This window comes from Anser brachyrhynchus (genome assembly GCF_964034855.1).
Source record: "Anser brachyrhynchus genome assembly, chromosome: 2".
Taxonomy (NCBI): domain Eukaryota; kingdom Metazoa; phylum Chordata; class Aves; order Anseriformes; family Anatidae; genus Anser; species Anser brachyrhynchus.
In genome coordinates this window covers 48840079-48853430 of record NC_137695.1, presented here as the reverse complement: position 1 = coordinate 48853430, position 13352 = coordinate 48840079, and the positions used below count along the sequence as shown (strand labels likewise).

The following is a 13352-nucleotide window of genomic DNA, read 5'->3' as shown; positions in this document are numbered from 1 at the left end:
TCTTGCCTCTCCAGGGACTCACATTTCTAAAACCTTGGCTGTTTCTGTGTTCTCCCTGCTCGCGTCCCATGTGCACATAAAGCAGATCGGTTTACCCCTTCGTCCAGCATGCTCCCATAAATGCTTTTAGCAGCACTTAGGAAAGAGCGCCAGCCAAAGATACTGATGGAAAGTCACTAGAGCAAAAAACTTACATCACTACTACTATTATTATTACTAGTAGTAGGTAGTAGTAGTAGTATAATTGTAAAGCTCAGATGGGATATTTCTTAACTGCTAAGCGATGACATTTCTAGATACTTTGAATACCTTCACTTTTCAGTCAGGGTAACTCTGAAGACTACTTCCAAAAGAAAAACAAAAGAAGAAACAATAAATGAAAAACACCTCCAAACCTTTCAGTTCAGCAAGTGGTTTAGAAAAAAAGACAGCACTGCCATCACCACCCCACACGTAAAGACATACACGGAAAAGATGCTACCTTTAGAACTGGTTTTAATAAAGAAATCTTCCTCTTTGACACAGCAGATAAAGAGGAAGATGTCCGCCCACAGACATCTCACACCACTAGCAATCTAGTTAACATCTGTAAATGTTTTAGGGAAAGAAATTACACTTTGAGACATTTCATTTTTAATTACAGTCTCCAGATTGGATTTGTTAGAGCAGGGAAATGTATCCCATAGCGACTGATGTCAATAGCAAGCAGTCCCTAAAGCCAGCCAGGATTGGGAAAGCCATGCTGTTTGCTGCTCTTGGCACTGCTCCCTGCTTTCACAATGTCAAACTTAGAACCGCCTTTATATGCACTTTCCATTTTTTTTTCCACAGTAGCTGTTGCCAGCAAGCTGTAAACTACCGTATATCACTCAGATTTAAGAACCTAAACTTTAAAACAAATTAAACTCTTGTTGACATTGTAATAAAAATCAGAATCGAACTGAACAGCTCAGTAAAACTGCACTTCAATTATTTTATGGATTTAAGATTGTTTTCTAGGATTCCCAGACTCCCAATACAGCAAAGTTATTTCCTCTTGGCAGATGGCTGGAAAAAAAAATCATTGAATGGATAAAATTATGTGGCAGACACTAGGTTGAAGCCTAAAGGGAGGAAATGGTGTCTCCCCAGCACCTGTAAATATTTGCTCTGTGTCTTGACCAGAAGAGCCTTTAGTCCATGCTTTGGAAAAAAGAAAAAAAAATCAACGTATTTATTTTGTGAGTTTTTAAGAAAATAGAATTTTCATCTGTCAAAATCCGGTTCCTAACTAGGTGTTTATGTGGTTTCGAATGAGAACAGCAAATACAGGTCTGACCCACCCTTCAGAAGCTTGTCCAAATGCAGGTAAATGCATGCAGCATATGAGTGCTCCCAGTCGCAAGCCTCTAGTTATCTTTTATCTCCCTACTTAGCAGTTAATGTTGGATATTCTTTCTATATATTTTTTTTCCTATTGTGTAAAATGGAAACAGAGGTTTCCATCCGATTAAATGCCAGGTTTCCATTCTTTATAATGGAAATTCCATTCTTTTAACTCGAAACAGTTTGGAATGAAAGTATTTCAGAAATGTGTGTAGACGGAAGCTACTGGAGATAATAATTTGTTTCATGTAACTGTTTTACAAAAGGTGTGGTGTGCTAGAAAGGCTGTTGTGTGGAGCAAACAATGATCAGCTCGTGCAGCCTTTCATCAAAACCTTTGCTGCAGTTAACTTTTTTTCTTCACTTCATCGGTGAAATGTCCTTGACTGTCCTAGGGCACCAACCTCAGAAGTGTTGCATTCCCAGAGACTTCGGTGAGAAATGAGCATGCTCAGGACCTTCCTGGCTCCTGTCACCAGGTTGTGTCTGAATACTCAGCCAAATTGTACACATCTGCATGCCCACAGCTAAGTCTCGGGGTCCGCATGTTGTGGCTGAACTCCCCCAGGGAGCAGCCTGTCTGTCTGAGCCATGGGTAGTCAGTCACCTGGGCCTTCCAGAGGCTCCATGCATTCAGCTCCTGGTCTTTCACCTGGACCGAATTAACATTCTGATGTAAGCAGCTAGCTTTCTCCATTGTAGCATTAATCAATTTTTTAAGCTACTCTTAAATTAAAGCTCATCTGCTCATATTGTTGCCTGGAGCACCTCTCAAAGTGCAGGCCAAACTCCTACTGAAGTTCTGATGTGCTGCCAGATCGCAGCCCTGGCCTGTGGAGTGCTGTCACCTCCCAGCTATCAAGAAGCAAGGTTTTTAGAGTCCAAGTACTCAAAAAGAGGCAGAAAAGAAGTCCACCACGCATTGCAAGTGGTTGTTCAGAAAATGCAATACAAGCATGTCAAATAAAACTTGATGTCCTTACAAGTGCTCGAGAGTGAAGTGAGAGCTCTCAACATACCTTTCTTAGGTGCCTTTCTCCCACTTACGCAGCGCCAGTCCCTGGGCCATGGGTTTTGTGCACTTCATTCTTGGGGCAGAACAAATTTCCTCTCTAATGGAGAGCACTGAGGTCTGCACAGTTTTTGTATCGAGCGTTAAGTTGCAAAGGGCAAAGTTTCTTCTTCCCTGGGAACCTATCTGCAGTTCTTACTGTACTTTTGCAGCCATGTCTGGTGCTTTTTCTGCTGATGTTGCTCTGTCAGTCCAGTCTGAGGAGCCAGTCTGCAGCATGTGGAGAGAGGGGAGAAGAGATATTTTGCCATGTTTGCAGCTCTGTCGCGTTGGGAGCATGTGCAAATACGAGTATTCTTCCAGCTGCTCTAATTTGACCCACTTGCTATAGGTGGTTTTAGCATCCAAGGAGTATGGGAGTCCAGCAGCTGCCTGGTTGTGGTACTTTTCAGAGCTACATCTCGTGTGCTGAGGAGAACACCTAATAACACCAGCTGGTGGTTTCCCCACTGTGGCTTAGAACTGTCTGGGGCTGCCCCAGGCCCCACTTTCATTGAGGGGTTTCGACTGCAGCTCCACTAAATCAACCTTTGGGTCAAACCCTCCCAGTCAAACTGGAAAATGGTGGGAATTTTATCAAGAAAAGATCTTCACCTTGGAGTTACTAGTGAGGTGTAAAACTGGTGCAAGAGTAGCATTAAACACCACCAATGCTCTTCTCCAGGGAGCCACAACAGAAAGGATGGGTATTCCTTTTTGAGCTGTAGCTTTCTTCAGCAACAGATGCTGCAATGGTTAAAATAAAAACCTGTGGCATTATGTACAACTCATGTTATGATGGTGGCCAGATCATAAGGCCACAAACAAATTTATCACATAGCGATTTGCCTGCTTCATTTCTTTAGCAGCTTGATTGTAGCCACGCCTGCAGATTGACAGAGCTGACCCTTACTTCTGTGCCCACCGCTGAGGAGAAGCAGCTGTGTTCCTTCACCTGAGGATTTCCCCCAGCTAGCTCGTCAAACATGTCTTTGTCTTAAAAATTACATCAGCTCCACCCAGCCTTCCTCTTCCATCAAGCAGTTTGTGGCTGCTCAGTGAGTCATCTCGCAGCCATAATTTTATCTTCCTGAGCAAAAAGCCCTGTGAGCTAGGGGTTAAAAAACAAAGCTCAGCCTTTGCCGCAGGCTAGGTGGGAATGTAACCCAATCTGGTTTCAAGGCACTTCCCATTGCCCCCCAAAGCAGCACACAGGCACATCATAGATTATATAAACAGTGGCATGCCAGTGTTGTCTCTGCATTGGTGGCCTCTTTGCTAAAAGGTAAAAATAATGATCTTGATGTTGATCTTTTCACCTTGGCATTGATCTTTTCTGTTCTGCATGCATTTTGAGGTTTGCTGATGAAAAGGGTTATAAAGGAAGGAGGTGTTGGTGATGGCAATGTTAATAGGGCAAGTAGAGTCCAGTTCAAAAAACAAAAACAAACAAAAACCACAACAACCAAACACCCTCCTTAGTCAGAAACAGATCAGATAAACCCATTATATCTTTTAACCTGTCTCCAGGACATTCCCAGTGTTGAGGCCCGATGCTACTCCCACTTACTGATGTCCATCAGATTTGGGGCTGGTTCAGAGGAAGCAGAGCTGACTGTCTTGTCTGTTCTCTGCTGTGGAGAGAAAAGGGTGCTCAGCAAATGCTCATGCATGACCCCGAGGTGCTTCATTCTTCCACCCAGTTATTATTTCTTTCCTTTATTTGATATGCCTAGCTGCACATGAGCTGTTCTGTTTTTTGTTGGTGGTGGTGGTTTTTTTAAGCAGTAGTGCAAAGTTGCTCATTTTGGAGGATTCCAGATGATCACTAGTGGCCACACTATTATTACACGCAGTCAATTAAAGAGCATACATGCACATCCCATTGATTTGATTTAGAACTAACAACAGCTTCAGTAATGTGCAATTACAAGAAACTTAATGACCCCTTTATATTGAATGCAACTTCTGTGGCACCTAATATGCTTTGATGAATTGCTCATTATGTGCAGTGTTGGAAGAGCTTCTAAAAAGATTAATAATTGTATAATCAATACAGAAATTCAGTCTTATTTGGCTTTTTTTAAACTCTGAAATCAATAAATCAGAGGGATTTTGGATTCTCTCTTGCTCCCCATTTTCCTACTGAAACCCCAGGTTATTTTTTTTCTAAAGCTACTCTATCACTTCTCCTGCATGTGGAGAAACCCCTTCCTTCTGAAACCTAGAAATAAAAATCAGTTCTTTTCTCAGCCTTACTCTCTTCAGCTGTCTTTGTAGCACTGAGGCAGGAGATTTCTTGATAAGTGCTATAAGCTAGACTGAAAGTACCTTTCTCAGTGCATAATCTAGATGTAAAACGGAAATGCTAGAGATTATAAATTAACCCAGAAATGGCGAGCTAGGTGCCTTCAAGTGTCTCACTACTTCAGCTGCCCTGTTCCTTCTCTCAGGCTGTGGCATAAGCTGCGTGTGCCCGATGCCCTCTCTGTCAAGGAGCAAGGTGACACAGAGCAGCTGTGTGCCAGGGGCCAGCACCAAGCTGAGCACCACCCTTTTGTAAGAGAGGGGTGAAGAGGATGCGGGCCAGGCTGTGGGGTGAGTTCCACTTCCCAGGAGACAGCAAGTAGGGGAAAATCCTCTAGTTCAGACATAGTCTGCTAATGGCTTCCTCGCCGTCACTCTTCCCCTTCTTTCTCTCCCTGTCCCCTGATGCTGAACGATTTGTCCCCTGTGGATAGGTCTGGGTCAAAAGAGGATTGCTGGATTTTGTCCAGAAGGGCTGGTCCATGCCTGTTGGAGGCCCCTCCAACAGGGAAGGAGGCTCTCTGCTAGCAGCCTGCTGCAGGAGGCTCAGAGCTGCATACTGGGGTCTCACAGCACTACTTTACTGTTGGGCAATAAACTGGAAAGTAACGCTGATTGTGATGATCAGTTTGCATTACTATATCTCATATGGTGGGGGCAAATTTCTGTTGTCTCTAGCAAAACAGTGCATGCTCTTCCTTATTCCTCCCTTACTTACCCACAAAGCTTCCAGCAACACTGACCTCTGTTTTTGGCTGCTTTAGGTAGTATTTGTGTAGTTCTTCTGTTGTATGGAAATTTTGTGTAAAACGTAAAATATGTCTGCTTGGTATCCCTTACAGAAGCTCTTAGGAACGTAAACACATAATTTTAGTTAAAATGTGGTTTATTTGTGTGTTGCCCAGCCCTCCCTTCACGATGTGTGTATGTGCGTATCAAATCTGGCTTGAATCATATTGAGGCAGGTCCTGCAGCCTCTGCATAGCCCAAATCACAACAGCTGCAAGCAAGGTTCACCTCAGTGAGGGCTACTGAAAATTCCCTCTTGACTCTTTTGAGTCTTTGGTATAAAAGCTAAACTGTGTGAGCACTGTCATCCTTGGACTTAAAATAAAAACCAGCTAAGGCTTAGACCTCACAGTGTTCAGAATCACCACAGCTCTGCTGATTTCTGCATTAATTCTCAGCAGCCAGGGATTCAATCCTAAGCGTCTGCAGAAAAGAAGATGCAGAACATTCCCAGGGTTGCACATGGGAGGGATGAAAAATACAAACCTAGTTCTGGTGTGGTGGGATGGAACTCATTTAGTCTGGGCACCTAGTCAAGATCCCCAGTTAAATTACTGCCACACAGTGCTGTCATCGCACTACAGTGAGGAACCTTTCCTATTAGCTCTCTGCAGAGCAGCCACTGTGGGAGATTTCGCATTACTTTGGAGTTATTGAGCTAAATAAGGCAAAGGATGGAGCAGGTAGGAAAATGACTCCATGTTAATGGCTGTCATGCACAACAATACCCTTCATCCTGCCAAGCCTACATTTGTATGGGAGGATCATGTTTTATTAAAACCTGCTACTTGTTGTCACTCACTTGCTCCACTGTCCTCTTCACTGTCTCCAAAAATAGCATGCCCTGTGGTGGTGGCTTTTTATGATTAAACAGATAAAAATAATTTTAAGGTTTTAACACATCCAGGACACCTGAGGTAATATAAGATCTGACTTCTTTATGGAACGTGTGAAGTTATATTTTCCATTGCTTCACAAGACTTGTTTTGTTTGGTTTTTAATTCAGTAAGCTTTAATATGATCTATAGTTTCGCATTACCAACTGGCATCTCAGGAATTTGTATCACTACTTTCTTTTCTTATTCATAGCATAATACTAGCTTTGAAAAAAAAAAGAATTTCTCTAAGCCAGCCCTCATTTTTCAATAACTTAAGTAATACGTCTATGTTGTCTGCTGCATCTTTTATATGTCAGAGAGGAGTGCTTTTTATTAACAGTGGGAAAGTAGGTACCAAGATAAAAACTGTAGGATTTTACTCATGTGATGGAACTTCAGGAGCTTCATTTCTTTTGTCACTGCAAACGGGTCTGTATTTAGCCATTTTTTCTTTAAATAAAACCTATACATGGAGATAGAGGAAAACATTTTTCCTTCTGTATTTCTACTTCCTCTGGGTTCTTTTGTGATTTTGAATTCCTCTTCAGTATGCTAATATCTGGCATTTAATCTGAAATAAAATGTGTACAAAAACACAGAAGCTTGATGGAACAAGATGTGCCATCAGTTGTGGAAAAATCTGAGGGCAGTAGTTATAGGCAGAAAAGTGAGCATCATACTATGAAATATTACTACAGGTTAGTGTGGTATTAGTGTCGAGCTCTTAAACTCACTACAGAGTTATTTTTCCATATATGTTGAATATTCATATGCTGAATAGTCACAGCACGTTCAGAGTTGTACCAAATGGAGAGGACAATATGGTCCCCACTCCGAGATGCTTGTGGCCAATGACCTATTGAAGGTAATGGAAGTTCAGGGCACTTAGGGGTATGTCTGCGCTGTGTAGTGATGTACACGGAGAGATCCCTGACCTGGGAGTTGTACCGATGTAAGGCTTGACCAGTACTAATGAATTCTGTTGAAAAGCAAAAATGATGGGCAAAACTGAATCAATTTTCTTTTCAGGACTTCTGCTCTTTTCTAAAAATTGCTCAGATTTGACACACAGCCATGCAGTTTTGCCAGGGCCAGGTCATGGAGTTCAAACATGGCACCACATTGCTTGCATAGTTATACCCATTTAAATGATGAAAAGTATTATCAGGACACAGCAAACTTCACACAGGCTTTTCACACATGCATCTTGAAAGATGCAGCTGGTATTATTTGTATTTTCCATGACACATGCAACAGTCAGAACAGGTTGCTTCTGTTCCTTTTTGGTGAGAGAGCATTACAGCTTCTGAACTTTTTGCTTCAGTTCAGCTGCATCACAGAGACAATGGTCCGTAGTGGTCACAGGTGGACAAGAAGTAACAAGGTTGGTCAGTCAGTTGTGAAAAAAGGATTGGCATGGACCTGAAGACATACATGACTTGGGACGTGCTCTGTGGCTGTTCCTATCAAGGAACTGAAAAACCATCCTGAGTGAAGAATACCTTCACAGCACTGAGCAGACACCATTGCTATTTATATAGGAAGAAGAACACATGCATGTTCAATTAATCACAAGATGTTTGCTCTGCTCAAAACCTTTCAGTGTCTTTTTGTTGCAGCTTTATCACAGTCCTTAAAGAAGAATGCAGCGGAGAATAGTAAAACTCTCCTGATCAACATGAGCTTTCAGGCTTTTCCACTGGAAAACTCCGTTGGACTTCTCCCAGTCACCTGGCAGCCCCTCAGTGACTCCTACACAGCACTGCCAGGGTGGGCAGGAGACAGATGTGAGGATGGCAGTGCATATGGCTTGCTTGAGGCAGGGCAGGTAACTTGAAATGCACACATCTGTGCAGTGCTGGAGAACTGTGGGAGTAGAGGCAATCCAGTTATGTCTTAACATGGGACTGTATTAATAATATCAGTTCACTTCTTCATTTGGAGCAGACAAAAGAAGACCCCAGGAGCTTCATTTAGTTTCTCATACTGCGTCTCTGTCACTTATTTATACTTATGCAGATGATTTCATTGACAAAAATGCTTCTTGCCCAAGAAAGAGCTCAGTGCATTTACTTATTTATTTATTTTGAACACAGGTGAAGTGTGCCATTGAAAAGGAGCACAACAGTAAATACAACTCAAAACACCAGTACTCATTCTCATTTAGCAGACCTCTCTGGGACACTGAAAAAGAGGATTTAAGCTGGCGGGAAGATGGTCATTGACTTCCACAGACTTTGGTGTGTGATGTGTGAAGAGACAGGCTTAAATGGGACAAAATTAGGGTCCTAATTAGAAAAGGAGGAAGAAGTAATGGGTGAAACTGGAAGATCTATATTAGCATCAGTCTCTTCTCCAGAAACCTCTCAACATTAATTAAAAGGTGTGCTGTTGTTTTGCATTTAAAGCTTATGTGAATAGAGAGCAATGTGTATCAGAAAGTCAGTGGAGGGCCTGCTTCTTGTCTAAATTGGGTTTAAATCTGCCTGGCACCATGAGAGCTGCAGAAAGATGTCACTGGACCAGAGACCATGCCTTTAGACCAGTTCCTGGAGAGACCAGTGCCCCAGCATTTTTCTCTGGAGTGTGGTAAAAGAGTGTCCATGGCATGACAAACTCACTGACATTGTCATAGTAGGTATGTTTCCATGTAAGAATGCTGGTGGTTTCACAGTGCAGAATCTCAAGAGTGCAGGTAGAGGGATGACACTGTTAGCAAAGTTCACAGAAATAGGATGTGTTTTCAGAGTGCTGTCATTCCCTCCCAAAATTGTGGATGCAGCTCTTTACAATTGTGGTTTTGATCATGGCTCTCAGCTCACCTCCCATTTTTTCAGACTCTCGAGAACATGTGCCTTGAGGAATATGAAGTGAAATATTGCTATGAAGCTATGTCTTCCAGGCTCCCATAGCTGTGTGGCCTGGGGGTTCTGTGTAGCCCCCAGAGTTCACCAGTTGTGGAACCCTTCTTGTGCCTTCTCCTCACTTCTTGCACCTCTGACCTGATAAATTACTTGATTTGAGTGGGATCAGTATCTGAGCTGGAATGCAGAACTTTGTCTCAAAAGAACAGTTATTTTATTAAAACAAAAGGCCGTAATGTTATCCATGTTCTAATTAGTCATCAGGTAAAAGGAGAGCAGAAGTCTGCAGAAATTTAAACTTTTGCCAGTTTATAGAATCCTTGTGTAGCCACCAAACATTAAAAATATTCCATTTCCTATGAAGATCATATCTATATACGGAATCTGCACTTGTTCAAATATATCTGTTTCATGCAGGAACTCAAACTGTTGCATCGGTAAGACACTGATTTTGCTAATTAATGAAGCAAAAAATTCCATTGCAAAAGGGCATCTTAAAGCAAAATTAAATACAAGAAAGAAAAAAAAACCTCCCTATTAAACTAAAATGTGGTGTAACAGCTCACCACATCCTGCTACTGTGGCATCTGCTGTTTAGCAAAGGAAAGGTTCCGCTTTCAGACGCCTTGACAGGTAGAGAGGTCACGTGTTACCTGCATTTCTCAGCACTATTACTTCTTGAGTTTATGTCAGTGGAAAAGCTGAACTTGATGATGGAAATTATAAGTTGAGGGAGGGCATTGTGGGGAACTGTAGGTGTTAGCTATAAAAGCAACAATGCCCCCCTTTCCCAAAGCCAGCAGAAAAACAGGAAAAAAAAATCTGATGACAAAACTGCTGTAAATCATTGTAATCAGCTGTTTGATCTGATAGGGATGACCCTGTTGTTTTAAGGGACGTGTTAGGCTAATCTAGGCATCAAAAATTAAACATTTTGCATGCTATTCCAGATCTGCTGCTAAGCTGTATGTAGGGACTCCACTGAGTCACGTAATTCTTTAGGTCTCATCTTCTTATCTATAAAACAGGTCTATATGAATACTCATTTTGTGTTGTTTTAAAGATGGGTGTAAAGCATCTGCAATCTTTCTTTGAAAAATGTTACACTCATTCCAAACACAGCTACTCCTAGAATAGTATTACAAATGTGAATGGACATGTATCCAAGCAGCCACTGAATCAAAGATCATTGTTTGTTTTAGAAATAAAACTCAAACCCAGGCCAAAATACTGCTTGCACTGAATACTGCTCTTCTGTGCCACACACACAATCCTGTTGTAGTAACAGGTTTGTAAGCCAAAACTGGACCATTCAAGACAGCAATCAGTTGACTCACCTCAATTAATAATAAATATTTTGTTAGTAGGGAGAAAAATAAGAGAAAAGTAAGAGAAAGATTATTCATTATAAGAATAAGAAGAAAAATAAGAGAAAAATATTCATTATTTTCTTTACATCAGCAGAATCTTTTACTTCTCTGGCGTGTTCTGCATCAGTCCTACAGGACCAAGCAGAGCCCTAAGGATACCAGGGAGAAGGGATGTGACGGATGGCAAAGGAAATGCTGAACAAGGAGCAATCAACTTGTTCACATGACATGTGAATGAAGCTATCAAGAAACAAATTTAAAAGAAGATGAAGTACCGTTTCCACCAACACATCCTTCAACTGGAACCCATGGAGCCCATTGCTGCAGAAACCATGAAGGCCAGAACAGGTTTTCAAGGTTACTAGAGAATTGCATGGAAGAAAGTCCATCAAAGTCCACTAAAACAAGGACTCAGACCTCCTCTTGCTCATGAAGCCCTCCAGCAGTCAGGAGATAAAAAGGTGTGCTAGAGAAAGCATCACTGAAGGTTTGCCTGGTGCCTATGGTCTTTCCTGAAGAGTTGTCTACTTTCTGGTGTCAGAGATGTGACACTGGCACAGATGGTTATACAGGACCTTTCAACAGAGCTATCTTTCAATAACAGGATTTCTAATTTGCTCTTGGGAAGGATAATCTTGGGTCAACCTACTACAAGAGTATTCGATGTTTTCTTTCCAGCAAACAGCAAAGAAAGCAAAGAAAAAGAATTTTCGGGTCAAACAAAGCGTTACATTTGATCTAAAATAAAACATTAACATCCAGCAATGTTAATAGGCTTTGGAATATGAAAAGAAGCAAATTTTCCAGAAATTTGAAATTTAAAATGTTGATGTTAAAGACATTTCTTTCTCTATACTGAACTATTTGAGAAATGTAATCCATGTTTTCATGTCATTTTGACAGATCCAAAACTGCATTTTCCACCCATGTCCATTTCTCAGACCTGGAGGGAGGGGGGAGTGTCTTCATGGGAATGCTTGGCTGTGTACCTGGATGGGGCTGGGCACATGTCTCTAGCTGAGCCCAGCAAGTGTCATACAGCTCACTTCACCTCAGCCCTTGTCCACGTGTGCCTGATGCCCGGTTTCTGTCAGTTCCCACCCGCCAGAGGGTTTTCCTTCCAGTTTCAGGTGCCTTTGGTGGGCAGCACGGGAAAGCCCGCTCTCAGCGCACTTCCCCTTTTAGCTCTCATAGTCAGCACTCTCTGTAAAGCAGTCTGCCTCTAGAGTATCGGCTGCTTTGCTGGGATGCATATTGCCCCACCTGGGACTTCTTCTTGCACCTTGTCTCTCTGTCATTCTTTTTTCCACTGCCCTATTGGGAATTTTTGCATCTTCACCGTAGTGGCAGGTAAAGTGGGAGAAACAACAGCGAAATAGGAACCTGTGTCTGAGCCATGTTGTCTGTGAGCCACTGTGGGTGAAACAGACATTTGGCATCCTCTTGGCTATTTTGACCCCATTTGATTGCGAGATGTGGTGGCAATGGATGCACCTTGGTTGAGGCTCAGTTCTGATACTGTGTAGTGACTGCTGTTGAACAGTTGTCAGATGTTGCTACGTGAGAACACCAAACTTGACTGTTACTCATCAAGATAGCAGAAGTCCACTTCTGTGAAGAATTAACACATAATAAAAGTGAGCAATAAAGCCGAAGGTCTAACCTGTGTCCTGTTGGAGTCAATAATTGTGAGCAATTTCAGCTGGTGACAGATTTGTCTGACTGCTCAGAGCTGGACAGAGCATGAGCAAAGGACCGTGGTGGACATGGCTGAACCAAGGCAGGTGGGCTCCCAGCTGAAAGAAAAGTCACATCATCTCTAGGGTGTGTCATGTTTCCTACTGTGCTTTAGTGACAGAGGATTCATCTGAGGGTACCTGGTAGGGCTGGAGAAGACTGCCTCTGAGTTCCTAAGCTGATTTTGGTGATGGACCTTTTCGTCTTAGACCTTCATGCCACCAAGTTGCTTCGATAGTACTTTTGCTAAATGCTTTAATAGGGGGAACCTTGTGCTGTTGGGCTGGGGGATGTTACATTTGGAAATTTTACTGAACAAATCAAGTTAGAGTACCTCAGCTTATGACCTAACATTAGCCTGAGATCTGAGATACCTGAGTACTAAAGCTGACTGTGACGGGAAGCTCCTCTGCTTTTCCATCTGCCTGTCCCCATCTGTGAAATAGTGGTGATGCTTATATCCACATGGTACAGAGGCACTATAAAGATTCATTATCTAATGTTCTAAGCACTGCATATACAAAGTCTGATGATTGCCTTGAGCAGTGTCTTAATTTTGTTTGTGTAAGAGAAACTTGGAGGCAAAGTTAGCAAAACTGGAGCACTGGCTGGCCCCTCTCAGGATTAGTCCTCATTGTCACACTCAACACAAAGATATCACTGTGTGTTTTACTGCATGCGCAATGTTGCTTTGAGAAGTTTATTAAATAAACTATCTTTTCAAAAGCATCATAGAAGAATCATCCCACAGAAAAAGTGCACTGTTTGGATTCAAGGTGGAGATTCAATTGAGGAAGCTGTCTCAAGTTTTGCAGCACATAAATAGGGTAGCATTTCACGCCATGTTCAGATATATGCAAGGCAGTCTTTGTCATAGAGCAGGGCTTGTTGCTTAAATTTGTTTCCATTCTTCAGGATTATTAAAGATAAACTCTACAGCACCCTTAAGAGAAAGAACTGCTTTGTCTTCACATCTCAATTCCATTACTGC

The 13352-nt window shown here is 42.1% G+C and overlaps 1 protein-coding gene and 1 long non-coding RNA gene across 6 annotated transcripts in view; both read left to right on the top strand.

Annotated features, from left to right (window-relative positions):
• The window catches only part of NFATC1 (nuclear factor of activated T cells 1), a 120410-nt gene that overhangs the window by 103119 nt on the left and 3939 nt on the right, over positions 1-13352 (top strand). The window lies entirely within an intron of this gene.
• Positions 1204-11587, top strand: LOC308190083. Its single transcript, XR_013946838.1, has 2 exons — positions 1204-3701; positions 10716-11587. It is a non-coding gene; the product is annotated as an uncharacterized lncRNA (long non-coding RNA).